Below are 16,975 nucleotides of genomic sequence, written 5' to 3'. Positions count from 1 at the left end.
GGGGGTTATCTACCTGAACATTATGCAATCTAGCACTAGAGTACTCTCAGATGGAGTGGTGACTGGTGACACTTAAGAGGCAGAGAGAAGGGATGGGAAAGCAGAACATTTGTCAGGGTTCCATTTAGAGCATTCTACGACCACACCTGTGCTATGATCACCAACTTCTTTCCAACAATTTTATCATGAACTTGCCAATAATCATTCACGTTGCACTGAGCAATGATTCATCGGCTCATGTCAGGCCCAAGTGATCCAAAGGCAGCAAAAGATTTCTTCTCCTTAGCTCTTCAAACACTTGATTCATCTGCCCAGTGACCAGGCAGCTCTTTGACCTTTTTTAATCAGGTCATATCCCCCTCCTCTACACTCACCTCACACTGGATAGCCTCTGGAACATTTCAGTACATCTGATCTACCCTTGGCTAAGAACACATCTCTATGGGTAGGAATACCCAACTACCATGTTTCCCAACATTCGTTTTCTATTCTCAGTAAGCCTTCTTCCATGAGCAAAAGCATCCAGGCAAGTATGGACTAAGAATAGGAACTTCTATCATTCTGCTAGGAATGGCTAGACTGTGACCAATGTTGAAAGAAAAAAATTGTACAACTGTCCTCAGAGATGATCTATCAAGTTCCTGGGGATGGTCAGCCACTAGCCCAGGATGGCTATTGTCTCTGCAACAGCTAGAAAGCAGAGACTGTCACTTAAGATAACCAAATTACAGCACAAGACACGTGTATTTCTCCCATGCTGCATTTACTCAGACCAGCTAGGACATGACAGCAGCCTCTATGAGGAAATGAATCCCAATTCCAAATCCGTACTGAGCAAAGAAACATGAATATATCATTTAAACTCGAAATTGTTTGAAAAACAGGTTAAGGAGCTTCCAAAACACAATAGTAGAGAAAGAATTACTAGAGTTTTAAGGAAAAATGCAAGAAGCTCGAGATCCTGTTCTCTTGGGAAACATATGGCTTCCAACAACAAATAAAAGAGTCCAAACTGGCCAGTTTCTGGAATCAATAGAAAACTTATTCCATCATCTAGCCTTTTCCTACTGTCTGTCCTTTGGAAGAAATGCTACGAAAGGCAAGAACATTGCTGGCTTCCACTGGCTATCCACCCCAGTCTGCACCATGCACGAATGCGTCCGTGGCCACAGCCTCCACAGATGGATGCTGATAGCATTCAGTCTGGGGTGCTGATATTCCTACAGTACACAGCACAACCCTACAAAGATGTGACCTACTTTTTAACATCAATAGTATTGAGCTTAGACAAGAATCTTCTTTCAGGAGAGAATATCATACATTTTGCAGTTTCTCCAGGAGCTGGAAGATGAACAAGAACCAACTCAACTGTTGGTACCCAGAAGAACAGCAATAAAGCATCTTTTGCTCATCTCAAAACTTCCCCCTAAAAATCCCTTCCTATACCATGCATTTCTGCCTTCAAAGGAATGTACATAGGCAGTTAAAAGGCCTGTACCAACTGGTCTCAGCCTCCACTTGTAATTGACGACGAAAACATTTTCCTGCATTCAGGTCAGCATCAAAAACAGCATGGGGCCATATCCTTTCTGTGTCAGGAGTTATCTCTGCTGATTACACATGACTGCTATCTTCTCGATTCTGAGCGTAGGCTGCAGGCCTCAACTGAAGTGCTACCATATAGCTATACTGCCCAATACGTGTGGAGGTTATGAGAGCATCACTAAGATCAAGTGAGCTACTTGAACCTCATGGAAAGTCTTCATACCTGGGACCAACGTACCCAATAGATATAAAACATCCACTAGCACTTAAGGGTCAGGATGGCATGGAAAAGCAGAGCAGCTCACATCGTGGCCATCAAGAAACAAAGGGTCCAACCCCCCAGCCACCTATTTCCCACACCACCTAAACTGTCCAGAATTCCCAAGAGAGCACCACCACCTTGGAACCAAATATATAACATGGGAGCCTGTGGGGAGACATTTCACATTCAAAACTAAGCATCTGAAGATGCATCTGGCTTCTTCCCATCTCTCCAGCTACTTGCATCCCTGAGTCATCTGGCCACTGCCACCAAGGATCACCATGGAGTTGCTGTGTTGTGTAAGACACAAAACACCCTGTCCACTCACCAGGAGAGATGTGTCATAGCAACCTCAAACCTTGCAATCCTGACCTCCTGAAGAACTTTATGCCCAGGAGCAAACAGCACAGAAGAGAGGCTTGCTCAATTTCTAACACCCCACCTATCTTATCAATCTTCATTTCACTGAACCATGAAGTCAATTCTTAGAGCTTCTGCTATTCTCTGTAGCAGAGAGTGCTGAAGGTGTGAAGTACCAACCCTACCAAGAGGCTACTTGAACAGATATACTGTACAACCACCAGCCTACTTGGACCCTAAAGCCTACAGATGGCTTGATATTACATGTGGTATTAAAATACCTTTTAGTCCCAGTAATATCCCTACCCAAAGAGCTAGAGGATGAAGGGACTATCACTGACTGTCCCCCAGAAATGCTGTTCTCTAAAGAAAACAGAAATGCTAAAAATGTCCTCTTTTGCTATCAGCTAAGAAGCAGAGCTGATCTATAGGTCTTGTATTAGAAACAGTTTCAAATAAGATACATAGTTGGTTGTTGACATTCAACTAACAAACTATTTGGGGCCATTTGAGTACAAGAGGCCTTCTCAAAGCACAAGGAAAACAGTTCAAGGATACCCTTCATGTCATCTATAGCTATCTAGGCCAATGCAGACATCAACAGATCCACTAATGTCATTCTAATCAAGACCCAGAGTGAGTCCCAAGAAGTACCAAAAGGTCAGTCAAAGTCAGATCCAAGAGTAAGACATGGAGATGTGCCCAAGTATTATTTCAACCCTGAGCTGCGAGTTTGATGACAAGACTCCAGTACGGTCTTGCCATCTTGCTATGTAGCTTCTAAAAATTGAGGAATGGATTCTTTCAGGGGCGAAATTTCTAGAGATGTATTCTCTAAAATATCTTCCTCTCAACTTTGAGAAAAAATGCACAAGCTTTTAGTACTCCATCCATAATGGCACCATGTTAAAACAAGACTATCAGGCACCAGTGGGAGCTGAGCTCAAGTAAAATCAAAATGGTTCTCAAGTTATGGTACTGGCAGAAATTTTTTTCTCGTCAGTTGGGGAGTATTGTCAAGAGTGCACAAGACATCCCCCTGCCTCCCGCTTCATGATCATGAATTCCTCTCTCTCAAGTATCAGTTCTTACACTCTAGATGACAATTTCAACAAGTGTGAAACACCCTGAAGTCTTTGTAAGATGCACAGGTTCACATGTACTACCACCCAGCTTTCACAGATTGTATGCCAGACAGACAGACAAGTGGTAACTGCTGGAATCCTGGCAAGTCACTGCCTGAGCCTGCTGCCTTCCGAAAGCCCCTCTTACCTGGTCTACCACATTGACCACCATGTCCCCGCCCACACTGTAGCAGCTAACAATGCAGAGCCTGCTAAGAGGACCGGGCCTTGGCCATCTCTGCTCTGGATGTCCTAACCTTGGATCTCTTTTCCACCTTGTTCAGGGGCAGTGGTTGTCAGAGACATATGGAGGTACTGAAGGCCAGGGTGCAGACCTGGCCCTTTGCCTGCCTCCCCCTGGGGCACATGATGGCAGACTGACCTGGACATCTTACAAGTCACCTTGGAGGGGCTCGATAGGCTGCTTGAGCAGACAGTGTGGCCCAGTAAATGCAAAAAGCAGGTGATAGATCTGTGGAATATGTCCCTGGCCATCTGGACCTCAGGATACATAGTGGGGTCTCGAGCCTGCTCAGCGATGGCCCTGACAAGCAGTAGTTCAGTGTACAGAAATGGGGGAGCCGCTCTTTGGGATATTCATAGACGTTGTCAAAGACGATACGGGGTTGTGTCTGTCCTAGCCCACTTGCTCCAGTGGGTCAGACAAGGAAAGTCCAAGTTCAGCTATGCTCCAAGAAGCTGCAGAGTCTGTCAAACTGCACCTCTAAAATACAAAGCATTCTGAGTGTGCTTCATCTGGACTCCATCCTGGAGATGGACATGGGCGATTTATGGGATTAACAATGGAAAACATGGTCCTTTATCTGGACAAACCTTTCCATCCTCTCTCTCTCCAAGATGAGCACAAACATCACACTTCTGGATTCGATTCCTTCTTCATCCAACTACTGCAGCACAAAAATCTCCCAACTTCATACGCATCATGTCTTCCCTTATGGAGAGCTGCCTAAGGTGTTCAGGACTCTGAAGCCCTTGATGACTTTGAGCTCATGTCCACTGAATAGTGCAGACTTGAGCTATCTGTCCCAGTGTCCCTGCACCAGTCAGCTCAAGCACTGGCATCTCAGCAGGGCATGCATGGATCACTTCAGTCCTGAGCTCCTCCGAGCTCTGCTGGAGGAAGTGGCTGGCACCCTGGAGACCCTGGCTTTAGAGCACTGTGGGGTCACTGAGGCCCAGCTCTCTGCCATCCTGCCCACCCTAAGCCAGTGCTCCCAACTCAGTTTGTTCAGTTTCTACGGGAACCGCATCTCCAGGGCCTCCCTGCAGAACCTGCCGAGCCACACAGCCAGACTGAGCCGGTTAAGCCAAGGGTTGTATCCAACCCCTCTGGAGACCTATGACCACCCATGTCTGTATGGGTGTGAAGTAAAAAAGGAGAGATTTTCTCAGGTTTCTGTGAGCTTGAAGCAGATCCTGAGGGACATACAGCCAGACCCTAAGGTCCAGATCTGCACTCTTTAAGAGCTGTAATAAGTGCCAATTCTACAGCCTTGCACCCAGTGCTAACTGGGCAATCACAGAGGAACATATATCCCTTTTCAAGGGAGATTAGACAATGTAGGTTTGTGCACGTCAGTAGTCCATGCCATTTCCTGGGGTCCCTTGGAAATGATGAGTGTGCTCTTTAGGACACTACCTTCTAGAAGGGTCACAAACCCCATGCCAATCCCCAAGGATAAAGAAAAGAGGACAGTTTCCTCTGCTTTCTAGTTTCAATGCTAGGAACAATGGTCTCAACAAAGGAATCTGGAGTGGATTCAGCCTGAGAGGAACAAGAGGGAATCCTTGTTTCCTGGATGGTTCTATAGAAATGGCCACTTCCTGATGAAGTTGCTTATTCTGTTCATTTTACTTTATGACAATAAGTTATTGAAAAAGAGGCAATTGCTACCTTAAGGACTGCAGCATCCCAGAGATGACTCAGCTAAATTCCTGCTAAATTTGCTCAACACTTGTCCTCTGCTGAGCAATGCTACTTTCCATAGTTCATACATATATGAAGGTAACAGTGTGAAGGTGTCTATTTCCCACCTTCAAGAGCAGCCACATTTCAACGTCATGCAAACAACCTGAGGAAGCTACTCCACTTAACCACCCTGTGGTTCTGCCAAATACACTTAGTTTCCATATACTACATGCATTTCCTCTGAAAATAAGCAGACCAGCATAGCAAACAACTTTACAGTAAGTATGAAGTCAGAGTCTATTCCTCAGTAGTCCCAAGAACCCATCATTGTTATTGAAGGCAACTTCTGTGCAAAGGGTGAGAAAACTTGTTCCCTGTGGGATAACTAAGGTATTCCTGGGTTCTGATCTTAGAATCGTGCAAGCCATCTTTGCAATCCTGAAAATGCTATAGCAAGTTGCCACTCAATATATCATCCCAAATGGGCAAAGGTTGATTAACATGAGGTCAGAAGAGCCACATCATTAAGTAGTTTCACATCTGCAGGTAAGAAGTTTCATACAAACTCCTAAGTGCCCTACAGCAAAAATAGTATCTCAGAGCTGCCTGTAGCCATATCCTCCATCATGAAGAAAGTGAAAGGAAAATACTAAACAACTCCAGAAAGTTACCCCCAATTTATCTCTAGTTTAAAAATCGGGGGAAAATAAGGAGTTAAAGTATCCAGCCACATTCTCTGGCTTCTTGCCTCTACTTCTGAGTACAAAAAGGAGGCAAAAATTTATCAGACAAATCAGAAGAACTTAACACACAAGTGGGTTGGTTTTCAGCTTTGATGGATTTAGGGGTGATTATGCTCCAATGACATCAGCAATCTCCCAAACCACCCAGGTATTTCCTAGATCCTATGAAGGTCTAGATACTATGTTATGGAGAAACAGTTTTGTAGATAACAAGTCTGGTTTCCAGCTTGACCTCTTCCATTCCCAAGGTATGCAGCGGCCTACCCTTTCTAATCAGAACAGAATGGACATAAAACCTGTTTTCCAGCTCAAGATGAGAGGAAGAATACTGCAGAACAGCAAGCACAGAAAACCCAGACCTTAACAAGGCCTAAATCCATTTGTCTCCACAGAAACTGCTTGACCAGAGATGGGCCTCATGGGTTCAGTCTCATTCCTCATACCCAGTGTCCCATTTTAGGACAACCCATATCACTTGTTCAAATACAGCAATCAATATCTGGCCTCCAAGTCAGCTTCCCTAGATTCGCCAGCTCTTCCTTCAATAATGCCAAGTCTGTAGTATTCCATGTCCAAAATCCTGTAGTCCATTTGTAGGCATTTTCTGATAGAGCCCATCCTTTCTGATCATCTGCCCATATTCACTATCGTGCGAGCTGAAGCCTATCAACATCCTGAACCTCCCTGGTATTATGATCAAATCTCAAGCATTAAACACTACCCATCTTCAGTTTCCAATGAAATTCTGATTCTTGAACACTTTTGGCTCCAGAAGCAAGATGGCTTTTGTCTAGGCAGTACCTACGTAGGTACAACTTTCCATCACTTACAGTCCAATTGATAGACAATGTAAAAGCTTAGAATCTGAATCCACCAAATGCTTAGCCTTTGGCAGAGCTTGTCTGCTATATTACTGAAAGAATACTGAGAGAAGTACTTAAGGCAGCTCCAGGTCAGGATTACACAGCTTAGAGTCTGAATTCAGAGATGCCCATAAAATCACAGAACTTAGCTTTGGTGACAACAGCCATATGAAATATTAATTGTACAGGACAAATTCAATGAAACAATAGGTCCTGACACCAACAGTGTGGCCTACCTGTAGCCTACCCCCAGGATGGTGTCCTGAAAATACTATGGCACAGTGTTTCAAAAGAAATCACCAGGGCTGCCTTTCCTGTCCGCCATGACAACCAACTCCTTCTAGCCTGGGCCCAGAATGTGGACACAGCCTTCCTGACAGCTAGCCTCAAAATGAGGGAAACATCATTCTCAATTATGTCAGTCTCCCAAATTACCAAGGCATTCCCAAGATCAAGATATGTTTCCCAAAACTTCTGTAGACAAGACTGGAGGGTTCTGGATAATTGTAAAACAAGGCAAGCAGGATAAGCATTTCTCCACTTAACGACTACAATCTAGTGAAGTGTAGTTGCCAGACAAACAGCGAGTTCATTATGAGCCAAGATGATTTCCTGGGATTTGGCTGTTTGCGTGGTCTGAGTTTTTAAGTGTGAAGAATCAGAATTTCATTGGAAACTGAAGGTGAGTACTGAAGTTGGATGTAAGCCTCAGAGATAGAGAGCAAGTTTTTACCCTAGCAAGGACGGTTAAGAGTATGAACAAACAGGATGGAAGGCTCAAGGCATTGCGAAGGCCCTCCCCCTTCCATGTTTGCTTCAGGCTTTTCACCTCCTTGCTCTTCTTGCTGCGAATTCTGCCCAGTGGTGCAAATGGAGGTGGCACCCCAGAAGCCCCCTTCCTCCAGCTTGTTACCTTACAGGATGTGGCCTTGGAATTAAGAGTCCAATTCAGCAATATGTTGAGCCTAGTCAGATATGTTGTGGTTCCTATGCATTCTTCCAGGATGGAGCTTTCAGGAAGAACAAGCAATACCAGCAGAATATTCCCAAGTGAGTAGATACCATGGAGAAAGATAGGTTCTCTGTCAGGCTGGATGGAAAGGAGTTTTCTCCAGAGAAACTCAAGATCAAGGTGCTAGGAGATGTGCTTGTGGTGCCTGGCACGCATGAAGAACGCCAGGCAGGAGACTTCGCCATCTCATGACTCCACCCCCCATCCAAAAGCCTTCAGGACAAGGAGGAGCCTGGCTTTATCTCCAAGGAGCTACATGAAATACTGGATCCCAGCTGAAATGGACCCTCTCACCCCACCCCGACGACGACGGCGATGACCCTGTCCCTCTGATGGGATCCTCACTCTGAAAGGGCCAAGGAAACAGACCTCTGGCGCTGGACGCACCATTCCCATCACCCGTGAAGAGAAGCCCTTTCTCCAAATTCATTTTTTAAAAACAAAGGTTCTCCACTTGTGAACGAAATCTGGTGACTAGTGCTCAAGCTTCCCAATACCAAGGGCAAGCCCAAATTATTGAGCTAGTAAAATACCATTCAGCAGCAGAATGCTTATTTTTGTGTTTGAATATTCACTCCAGGATTTTTGCCAGATACACAGCTCGCTGTGAGAATGGCAAAATAAGGTTTGACTCCCACTCCAGAAGCTTGCTATAATCTTCCTGTCTCCATGCACTCGCCTAACACCTGTGAGTTGTCATGTCCCCGTCTGCCTGTAGGAACCCGAATTACTCACTAGTGGCTGTTCACATGCCTACTATTTTAGTCCCATAATACACATGAGACCTGCAATCAGGGAAATCTTGTTATTCAAATGTATAAACTAGAGTAGGCCCTCTGGGTTTATCAGGACATATCAGTAATACAATTGCATTTAAGAACAAGATCTGAAGTTTCCACATCAAATCTACTTAGTGATGTCACCCAAAAGGATTGAAGTCTGGAGACAACAGCCCCACCATATGTCTTTCCCAAAATCATCTAAGCAAGGAGATGCAAGAATGTAGCAGCAAAACTTTAGCAGCCAGGGTCTACTTCCAGAACCCAGGGGCTAAAAGGTAACTTTCTGTGGCACTCTTTGTTCCAGCCATCAAAGACAGAAGAGCCAGTCACCGATTCAGATGAAAAGCAAACACTCCACCCCTAGCCAACTGCCATCATGTACTGAGTATATGTCTAGACCATTGAGTGTGGCTAGCCAGTGTTTTATATTTGTAAGACATCAGTAAAAAGGTTTCAGCTCCAGTTCACATCATTACAGGCAATTGCCAGCATTTGTCTATTACCTACTCATCTGTATGCACTTCATTGTTATACAGCATCTCCCTACACAAGACTTAGGCTTAGGACCAATATACTGTTGTGATTGCTGCTTGATGGATTTGCTATAATTTACCATATAGGCATTTACCATTCTTAAGAGTGTATTCTTTGGCATCACATCCTCCCTTTGCTTAATTTACCTTTGCCCAGTTGAGATTTTTTAAGTGTAGTTCCCAAGCCAAACTTCGAATTTACAATACTTAAAATTCTCAATAAAGATCAAGTTGCTTTTAAGGTCACAACTAACATCCAACACAAAATGTCCACTCAGTAAAGAAGTTTATCTGCTTAGTGCGCACCACCAAATGGAGGGGGCAGGGCAGAGAGAAGGCCAAGTGATGTGCCGAGGTTTCTGTGAGTATGCCGTCCTGCTCATTAGCCATATCTCCACCAGGAGACAGAATCACCTGTGTTTCTAAAGGATCTGAGCTTAGTAATACAGTAGTTCACACAGGATGAAGACTCTCCTAGAAGAAGGAACCGTGTTTGAAATCTCAAACACTGTCATCCTCAAATCCATCCAAAAGTTCGTTCTTCCCCCTACCCCTCCAGAGCACTTAGTCCATTCCTTCCTTTTTCCGTTTGGCATTTAGCTCAAAGGAGTCCTTTGGTGCCACTTAGTGGCCATGAGGTAAAACAGTCACAAAAATGGAGACTGGAAACCCTTAGAAGTTTGCATTTCTTCCCGTGAAGATCCCGTAGACAGTAGAACTTCCTGGTGGAATGTTACAGATCTAGCAGCCAAAGTCATCTTGGCTCATCTACATGCACTGTAACAGCTACTTTACCACCAGACCTCTATCTGATCTAATGTCTGAAGGTGAAGCCACTTTTGAAACCTAAAAGCTAGTCTAGCATACCATGTAAAATCTATAGAAGAGATTTTTCCTCTGCTATTAAACTCACCTACTTGATGCCTCCATCACTGTATTTATGACTTTGTCCTGAAATTTCATCTCTTCTATGCTGGAACATTTCCAGGGTAACCTGAAATCCATGTTCCCTGGCCATAAGCACTCCTATCTGGCTAACAAACTCTTTGAGCCAAGAGCTGTATTATGCATCAACACATACCAATCTAGAAAAGCCTATGGCATCTAGTGGAAATTCAACTTCAAAGCTCTTTTACAGCTCAGTCTCCCCAGCAGAGGGGCACAGACAGCACCCCATTAGAAGTAAGTAACTGGAGTACCATTGCATCAGCCAGGCCTCAACCTCTGAAAGCAGAGCCTTAGTGACAGATCACCAGGGTCCCTTGAGCTAGGCACGGCCCTCCCTTGGCAGTCAAGAGAAATGAGCCTTGGGCCCACTGCCCCCTTTCGAGGCAACTCTCTTGCCAAGTTGTGATCTGAGGAACAATCATTGTATAGGATTAGAGCTGTAAGGAGCAAGGAGTCACTGATATGGAAAACACCCATTGTAAGACAGTCTTTGAAGACAAACCAAAGCCACTTCTTCGAATGGTTCCCTCGTGTCCTCAGCCTAAAATCAAGTGTTTATATGTCCATGTATCCTCATGTCCCAAGAGTCCATGTCTACCTTGTAAGACGCCAGCGTGGCTCACAACTGTCTGTATGTACACACAAATATGGAGTAGATTGCAACACAACGCTGTCATAGGGATCATGTCATTCTGAAATCCTACAACCCACCCCACAGAGATCATGGGAGCCACCTGGTCCCTGTGCACACTCCATGAGACTGCCTGGGCTTTCTGCTGGAAGACATGAAGTTACTAGTTTTGAACGGGAAGATGCAAAACTGAATGCAGAATTTGTACCTGAAATGGCACACTCCACAGAAGACAATTCTCCAGAAGGTCCAGCACCACCAGACCTGGCAACAGTTTCCTCTCAAGTGCCATCCTAGACCACTCAACAGCTACTCAGCTTCAAAAATGGGAATGTTCATTCTACCAGCTATATGTCCTTCCTTGCCGATGGTTTAGCCTACATAGCTTAGAGCCCACACACCATCATCACCTTCTAGTAAAGTGGGGAAATACAAAGAACCACCCCCATCATGTATGCATACATGGAGATGAGACATGCTGAGATCATGAAACCCCTTCTCTAGAAAGGTGCATCGGCTTTGCCACGGGTGCTTGCCTTGCCATACAAGTACCCAGCCTTCAGATTGAGCAGGGCTTGGAGGTCCCTTCTGGATGACTCCTGTGAGTAGAGTGGCTTGATGATCTGGCACCAACACCCCTGATTGGAGGATGTTTATCTTCAAAGGCCACTGAGCCTACCAGAAACAAAGCATCTGCTTATCACAGAAAATTTCCCACTATCTCTGAATACACCAACCAAGTTATTCAGGTGAGAATTTGGAGAAAGCTTTTGTTAAATGGATGGCAGCACATCAAGGAGTATATTGCACTAGCTTATAGCATATCCAAATTCCTCAGTCTTAAAACCCACTGTATCATGCAAGAGCAAGAAGACAGTACGTTTCTTTGTGTCCTTACCAAAAAGGACAAGTTAAAGAGAAAGAGTTGTAGAAACACAACAGATTTAGTGTTCATTCAAGGTGCAAGGCGGAGGAAAAATCTGGCTACAATGCCATTTAGACTCTAAAATGTACCCACAATAATGGAAGGAGCAAGAATAAGATATAAGCCAGTAAAGGTGATGAGTTTGTCACATCTACTGTCATCTAGAATGGGATACATTTACAGGTCAACAGACAAGGTCGTGCAGCTGAAAGGCCTCGTACATCTAAGCTGAAGGGATTTCGTGATTTATTCTTCAATCATAATCCCACTACTGGAAGTGCAGAGGAGACCTGGATTACCATAGATCACCTTGATGAAGCTAAGCTCAGGAATCTTCAAGTTGAACTCAAGTTTTGTCCAACTACAAGTTCTTAGGACAGTCAGAGTAGTATGTGAACTTACAAGCAATACAGAAGACTGTCTAGATCATGCCAGCATGTGACTGCAGAAATCTGGGTGTTAGGCTAGAGACCTGTGGCAGGGTGGGGTGGGGGGTGTTCTAGAGTCAAATTACTATCCATAGGCCATCTGGACTGCCCTCCTTTCACTTTACACAATTCTACCAGAGTACTCATATTCAGAAGGGCTTATGCATCAAGTTATGTAAGGAAAAGCAATCAACAGTGACTTCTTGGAAATCTCAGGGATCCAGGAAGATTTGTTCAGAAGTGATAAGGGAACCACATAGGAAGAAAGGGCTCACCTCACCCCAGCAGGCCGAAGGAACCTCCCCAGGTCTGCTCAGGCAGACCATGGAGCACAAAGTAACTTCAAGAGCCCTTAGCTGAGCACAGTCCATTTTCAAGGATGATGGAAAGAGCATGTCCCTACCTTCCTGATGTCCCTCATGTCAATAGTCACCTTCCTATTCAGAGAGAATCCCAGGATATAAAGCATTGCATTTAGATATGTCTTGATATGGAGGCATCCCAATGCCCACACACCTGTAAACATCCATACAGTGATCTTAAACATTGGTAAAATGATCATAGTCCTCAACAGGATGATGAGGATAAGTTTGTCTTCATTCCAGAGGCACACCCTATAACACAGTCTCCTACCTTGAGCAGAAGACAACTCTGACATTGGCCAAGCAAGAAGTACAGGTTCACACCACAGCCATCTCAAACAGCAAATGGTTTTCATATCCCAGAAGGACCCCACTTCCACAATGGAGCATTTCCAGGAAGCTCAGACAGTGGCTGGTGGACTCACAGCCAGAGTGCCACCAGAACTCTTTCTCGTTGTGCAGCATACAACTATGGCTGAATTCTAGAGATTATCTTTTTAAGTAAACATCAGATTATCTTTTTAAATAAAGATATCAAAGAGCCCAACAGAAGCCTTAGTCCATTCAAGGTCATAAGTCCCTATTGGACATGAAACAAACTTAAAACCAAAGTTGTCTTAATCACAAGTCCTGCAGACTATGAACACAAGAAAACAAGGTGTTCAGTAGGGAGAATAAATAGACTCAAGGCCGCTGTGAAGAACACTCTTCCTGGAGTTATCATGGAAAATCCATATGTGAATTTACCTGTGAAGATGACTTTCAGAGGTTACATTAGACACAAGCTTTAGGTCAGAAACACATAGAAGAGACTTTATAAGAAATGCAGAGGGCTGGGAAGGTGGCTCAGTGGTAGAGCGCTTGCCTTGCATGCCTGAGGCCCTCGGTTCAATTCCTCAGCACCACATAAGCAAGAAAAAGCCAGAAGTGGCGCTGTGGCTCAAGTGGTAGAGCACTAGCCTTGAGCTGAAGAGCTGGGGTCCAGAGCCCAGGCCCAGAGTTCAGGTCCCACAACCGGACCTCCCCCCCAAAAAATGCAGAGAAACTTCCACTTATTCTCCATGCTTTCAGAGGCATGGAGAACCTCAAAATACAAAGCAAAGTCTACAGATATCTTAGTTCTGATCAAAGTCAGGAGAGCATTCCCACTATAAATTCAACAAACACTGAAAATAGTATGGAAGGACTTCCAGGAGAAGTGGCCACATTTCAAAGTACATGGTCAGAAAGACAGCGGTGTTCTTCAACAATGTGTACCAAGTAGGGACAATACTGGACACAAAGCACTAGAACAGCCTCTTAAGAGCACTGTCAGGACCCACCTCAAAATAACTCAAGCAGGACTGGTTCACCTGCCTGCTGGGACAGATACCTACCCAGGATAGAGGCTGATGTTGCTATCACTTTAATACCCAAGGATTTTGCCATTAGTCTACCATATGCCAGCACTCATTATTCCTCAGTGTAAGAGAAATGGAACTGTTATCATGGAACTGGGATTATTCCATGAAAGTTAACAGATATTCCTTCTAAACAAACATTTCACATGCAACATGTTTGCTGATAGTATGCTTTTAAGCATGCGACACACAAAACCTGGGAAGTTGCTAACACAGAATAGTCAACTCAGTGCCTACAGTCAGGGCCCTTGAGGCTATGGTTTGCCTTTAAATAACGGGGCTCACCCACCTATCAACTTAAACCAGACAATCAACGATGAGTTCCTCTCCTTCCCCATTCAAGACCATGTAAGGCTGTAGCTTGGACCACATATCAGTCTCGTCTTCATCTGGTGAGCAACCAGCCACTCGCACCAGAGCACTCCAGCATCACAGTGGTCCTCCTGTCTCCAGTCTTATTTCCTCCATCCCACATGATTTGCAGTAGCAACTCTGACCATCTAAATCTACCTGCATCATGTTTGAAGTCCCAAGAGCCTTTCTCAATGCCATGAGAGGCCCCCTTCAGCTCTCCTTCAGCCACACCCAGCCCCAATCCTATTTCTACCCAAGCATTCCTTCAGGCAAGCTTCATTTTTTGCAGAACTCAGTACTTTCTTCTTCACTACACTGTTTGTAAAGGTAAGATCTGAATGAGGAGTCATTATCCAAGAAAACCAAGGAATACTCCCCATGGTTCCATAGCAGCTCAACCCACCACACACACCCTGAATTCAAGAAACACGCTCCCACTACAGCTGTCTTATCAAGAATATGCTATACTGTGCCAGTATTTTAAATTGAATAATGTGCCAAATTCGTTTCACCAAGGGTAATAGACACCTGGCACCAAGCTTCAGAATCTTCCACATTGGCTCCTAACCTTCCGTGGATAACAGACACACATTTGTGCCAACAGTATCAGCTCTGCTAGATTCCAGCATTCCTGGTATCCAAGGTTTGGATGATCTCAGAAGACTGCTCTAAATGGCACCTGGATTCCACCATTCAGGAATTAAGAATCCTCTTCCTGCAACACCCAATGTCACTGAAACTCCTGCACCATCTACCTGTCAGGTGGATGCTAGGCGTACGACTGCCTTTGACCTAGGCGGCCTCCAAACCTTCTGGGCAAGTGGAGGCTCTGCCCTCACCATCCCACCTGTGGTAACTCTAGCGCCACCTCCTTTCTCCCCAGGAGGCCGTTCAGCTGCAGAACATGACTAAGACTGTCGCTACCCAAGGTAATAACAAGAGGTCCAATGAGATGTGTCTATATTGACAAAGCTGAGATCCTCGCTTTCAACAAACAAATTCGTAAAGGTTTTGTCTTCAACTCTGGTCCTGGGCCCTAAGCGTCTGTGCTCCAGGCTCGTCCTCTACCACTTGAGCCCCAGCTCACTTCTGCCTTCTCTGGTAGTGAATTGGAGATGAGAGTCTCTCAGACTTTCCTGCCCCAATGTCTCAGATCTCAGCCCCTGAGCAGACAGGATTAAAGGCGGGGCCAGCCATGCCCTGGGCCTGAGGGCTTCTGCCAGGGCCTGCCCTCCGGGAGGGGGAAGCGGAAGTCGGGGGGCGGGCTCTTCCCGTCCTGCCTATAAAGGAGAGCTGCACAGCCCAGGCTTCATTCCCTGGTCCAGGCTGCTGAAGGGAAGGACGCCAGGACCACGACTCCTATGGCGACCGTGATTAAGAGTGCGGCGGTGGTGGTACCCTCATCTCCAGTCCCGACCTAGCCGCGATTTCTCAGCTCCTTCCGGAGATGGATGGCGGGGAGTCGCCCGCAGACAAATGTGGGGAGACTGGCGAGTCAGAGGAGACGATCGCTGCTCCCAGAGACCCAGGGGCTGCGGACACCGAAGGAGCACCCGAAGAAACGGAGGGCGACGGAGACGCGGGCCCGAAAGAGGCCGCAGCGGAGGAAGGCAAGAGTCGGGATGCCTCAGATTGGACAGCAACTGAAAGGGAAGACACATCACTACCTACTCCTGCTGCCAAAAAGCTGAAGGTAGATACCAGAGAAAAGAGGAAGCAAAAAGTGGATCAAGAGGAGATTCAAAAGATGCAAATCCTAGTTTCTTCGTTTTCTGAGGAGCAGCTGAGCCGCTATGAAATGTATCGCCGGTCAGCGTTTCCTAACGCAGCCATTAGAAGGCTAATCCAGTCCGTCACTGGCACATCTGTATCCCAGAATGTTGTTATTGCTATGTCTGGGATTGCCAAGGTTTTTGTCGGGGAGGTGGTGGAAGAAGCCCTGGATGTATGTGAGAAGTGGGGGGAAATGCCACCACTACAGCCCAAACACATGAGGGAGGCTGTTCGAAGGCTGAAGTCGAAGGGGCAGATCCCTAACTCAAAGCACAAAAAAATCTTCTAGAACCAATGCTGGAAAGGCCCATTGCTGACAGGGGATGTCCTGGTGCTTCAGTCAGTAGCTGTCTTCTGAATATTCCTATGGTGACAATTTTAATGTCTTTATCCAAACAAGTATTCATTGCACCTAAAAGGTATACAGCCTATTTCAGATTTGTAATTAATTTCGGCCTCTCCTGACATTTGAGGTATTTCAATCTCAGCTCATTGGAAGAAGATTCATGGATCTTCAGCGTCTTTTAAACAGACGTGCTGCTTTCAGACAAAACCCTGAGAATTCTGAGGGTGGTTTCACATTGAAGCCTAAACTTGCTGTTAACAAAAAGAAGTTATTACCTCTGGTTTTCAGTAGATGAAACAGCCAGAAACTCTCACTTTTGATATTTACCATGAAAGATATGATTAGTGAAGTAATTTGTGCTTGTTAACACTAAAGAATTTCCTGTGGCTTTTGATGATCATTAAACTTTTCCAACTTGATATGCTATTCATTGTGTGTCTAGCTCGTTGGAATGGGGAGAAGTTGTTTTTTAAAATGGTGTCCAAATAAAAATTGCTCTTAGCTTTTAAATAAAAAGAGTGTGGTGGTGAAGCAGGAGCGCCTCAGGCCCTCAGCCGCGGCCTGGCCTCACTTCCGGCCCGCGCGCAGCCCCAAGGAAGACCCAGGGCTCCGCGACAAGCAGCCCGGGGCCCCGGAGAGAGACAAGTCCGCGTC

General features: G+C 45.4%; 2 pseudogenes across 1 annotated transcript; both read left to right on the top strand.

Annotated features, from left to right (window-relative positions):
- The first annotated feature begins 15,649 nt into the window (after positions 1–15,649).
- Positions 15,650–16,264, top strand: LOC105991297 (annotated as a pseudogene). The gene has a single exon (XR_001175353.1). The product of XR_001175353.1 is annotated as a transcription initiation factor TFIID subunit 11 pseudogene (transcript).
- A 34-nt stretch (positions 16,265–16,298) lies between these two features.
- The window catches only part of LOC105991296, a 2,646-nt pseudogene continuing 1,969 nt past the window's right edge, over positions 16,299–16,975 (top strand).

The sequence above is a fragment of the Dipodomys ordii genome, unplaced genomic scaffold (assembly GCF_000151885.1).
Source record: "Dipodomys ordii isolate 6190 unplaced genomic scaffold, Dord_2.0 Scaffold71, whole genome shotgun sequence".
In the NCBI taxonomy this organism is placed as follows: Eukaryota; Metazoa; Chordata; class Mammalia; order Rodentia; family Heteromyidae; genus Dipodomys; species Dipodomys ordii.
The sequence above is the reverse complement of the archived record's forward strand: the minus strand, read 5'-3'. Positions and strand labels throughout refer to the sequence as shown.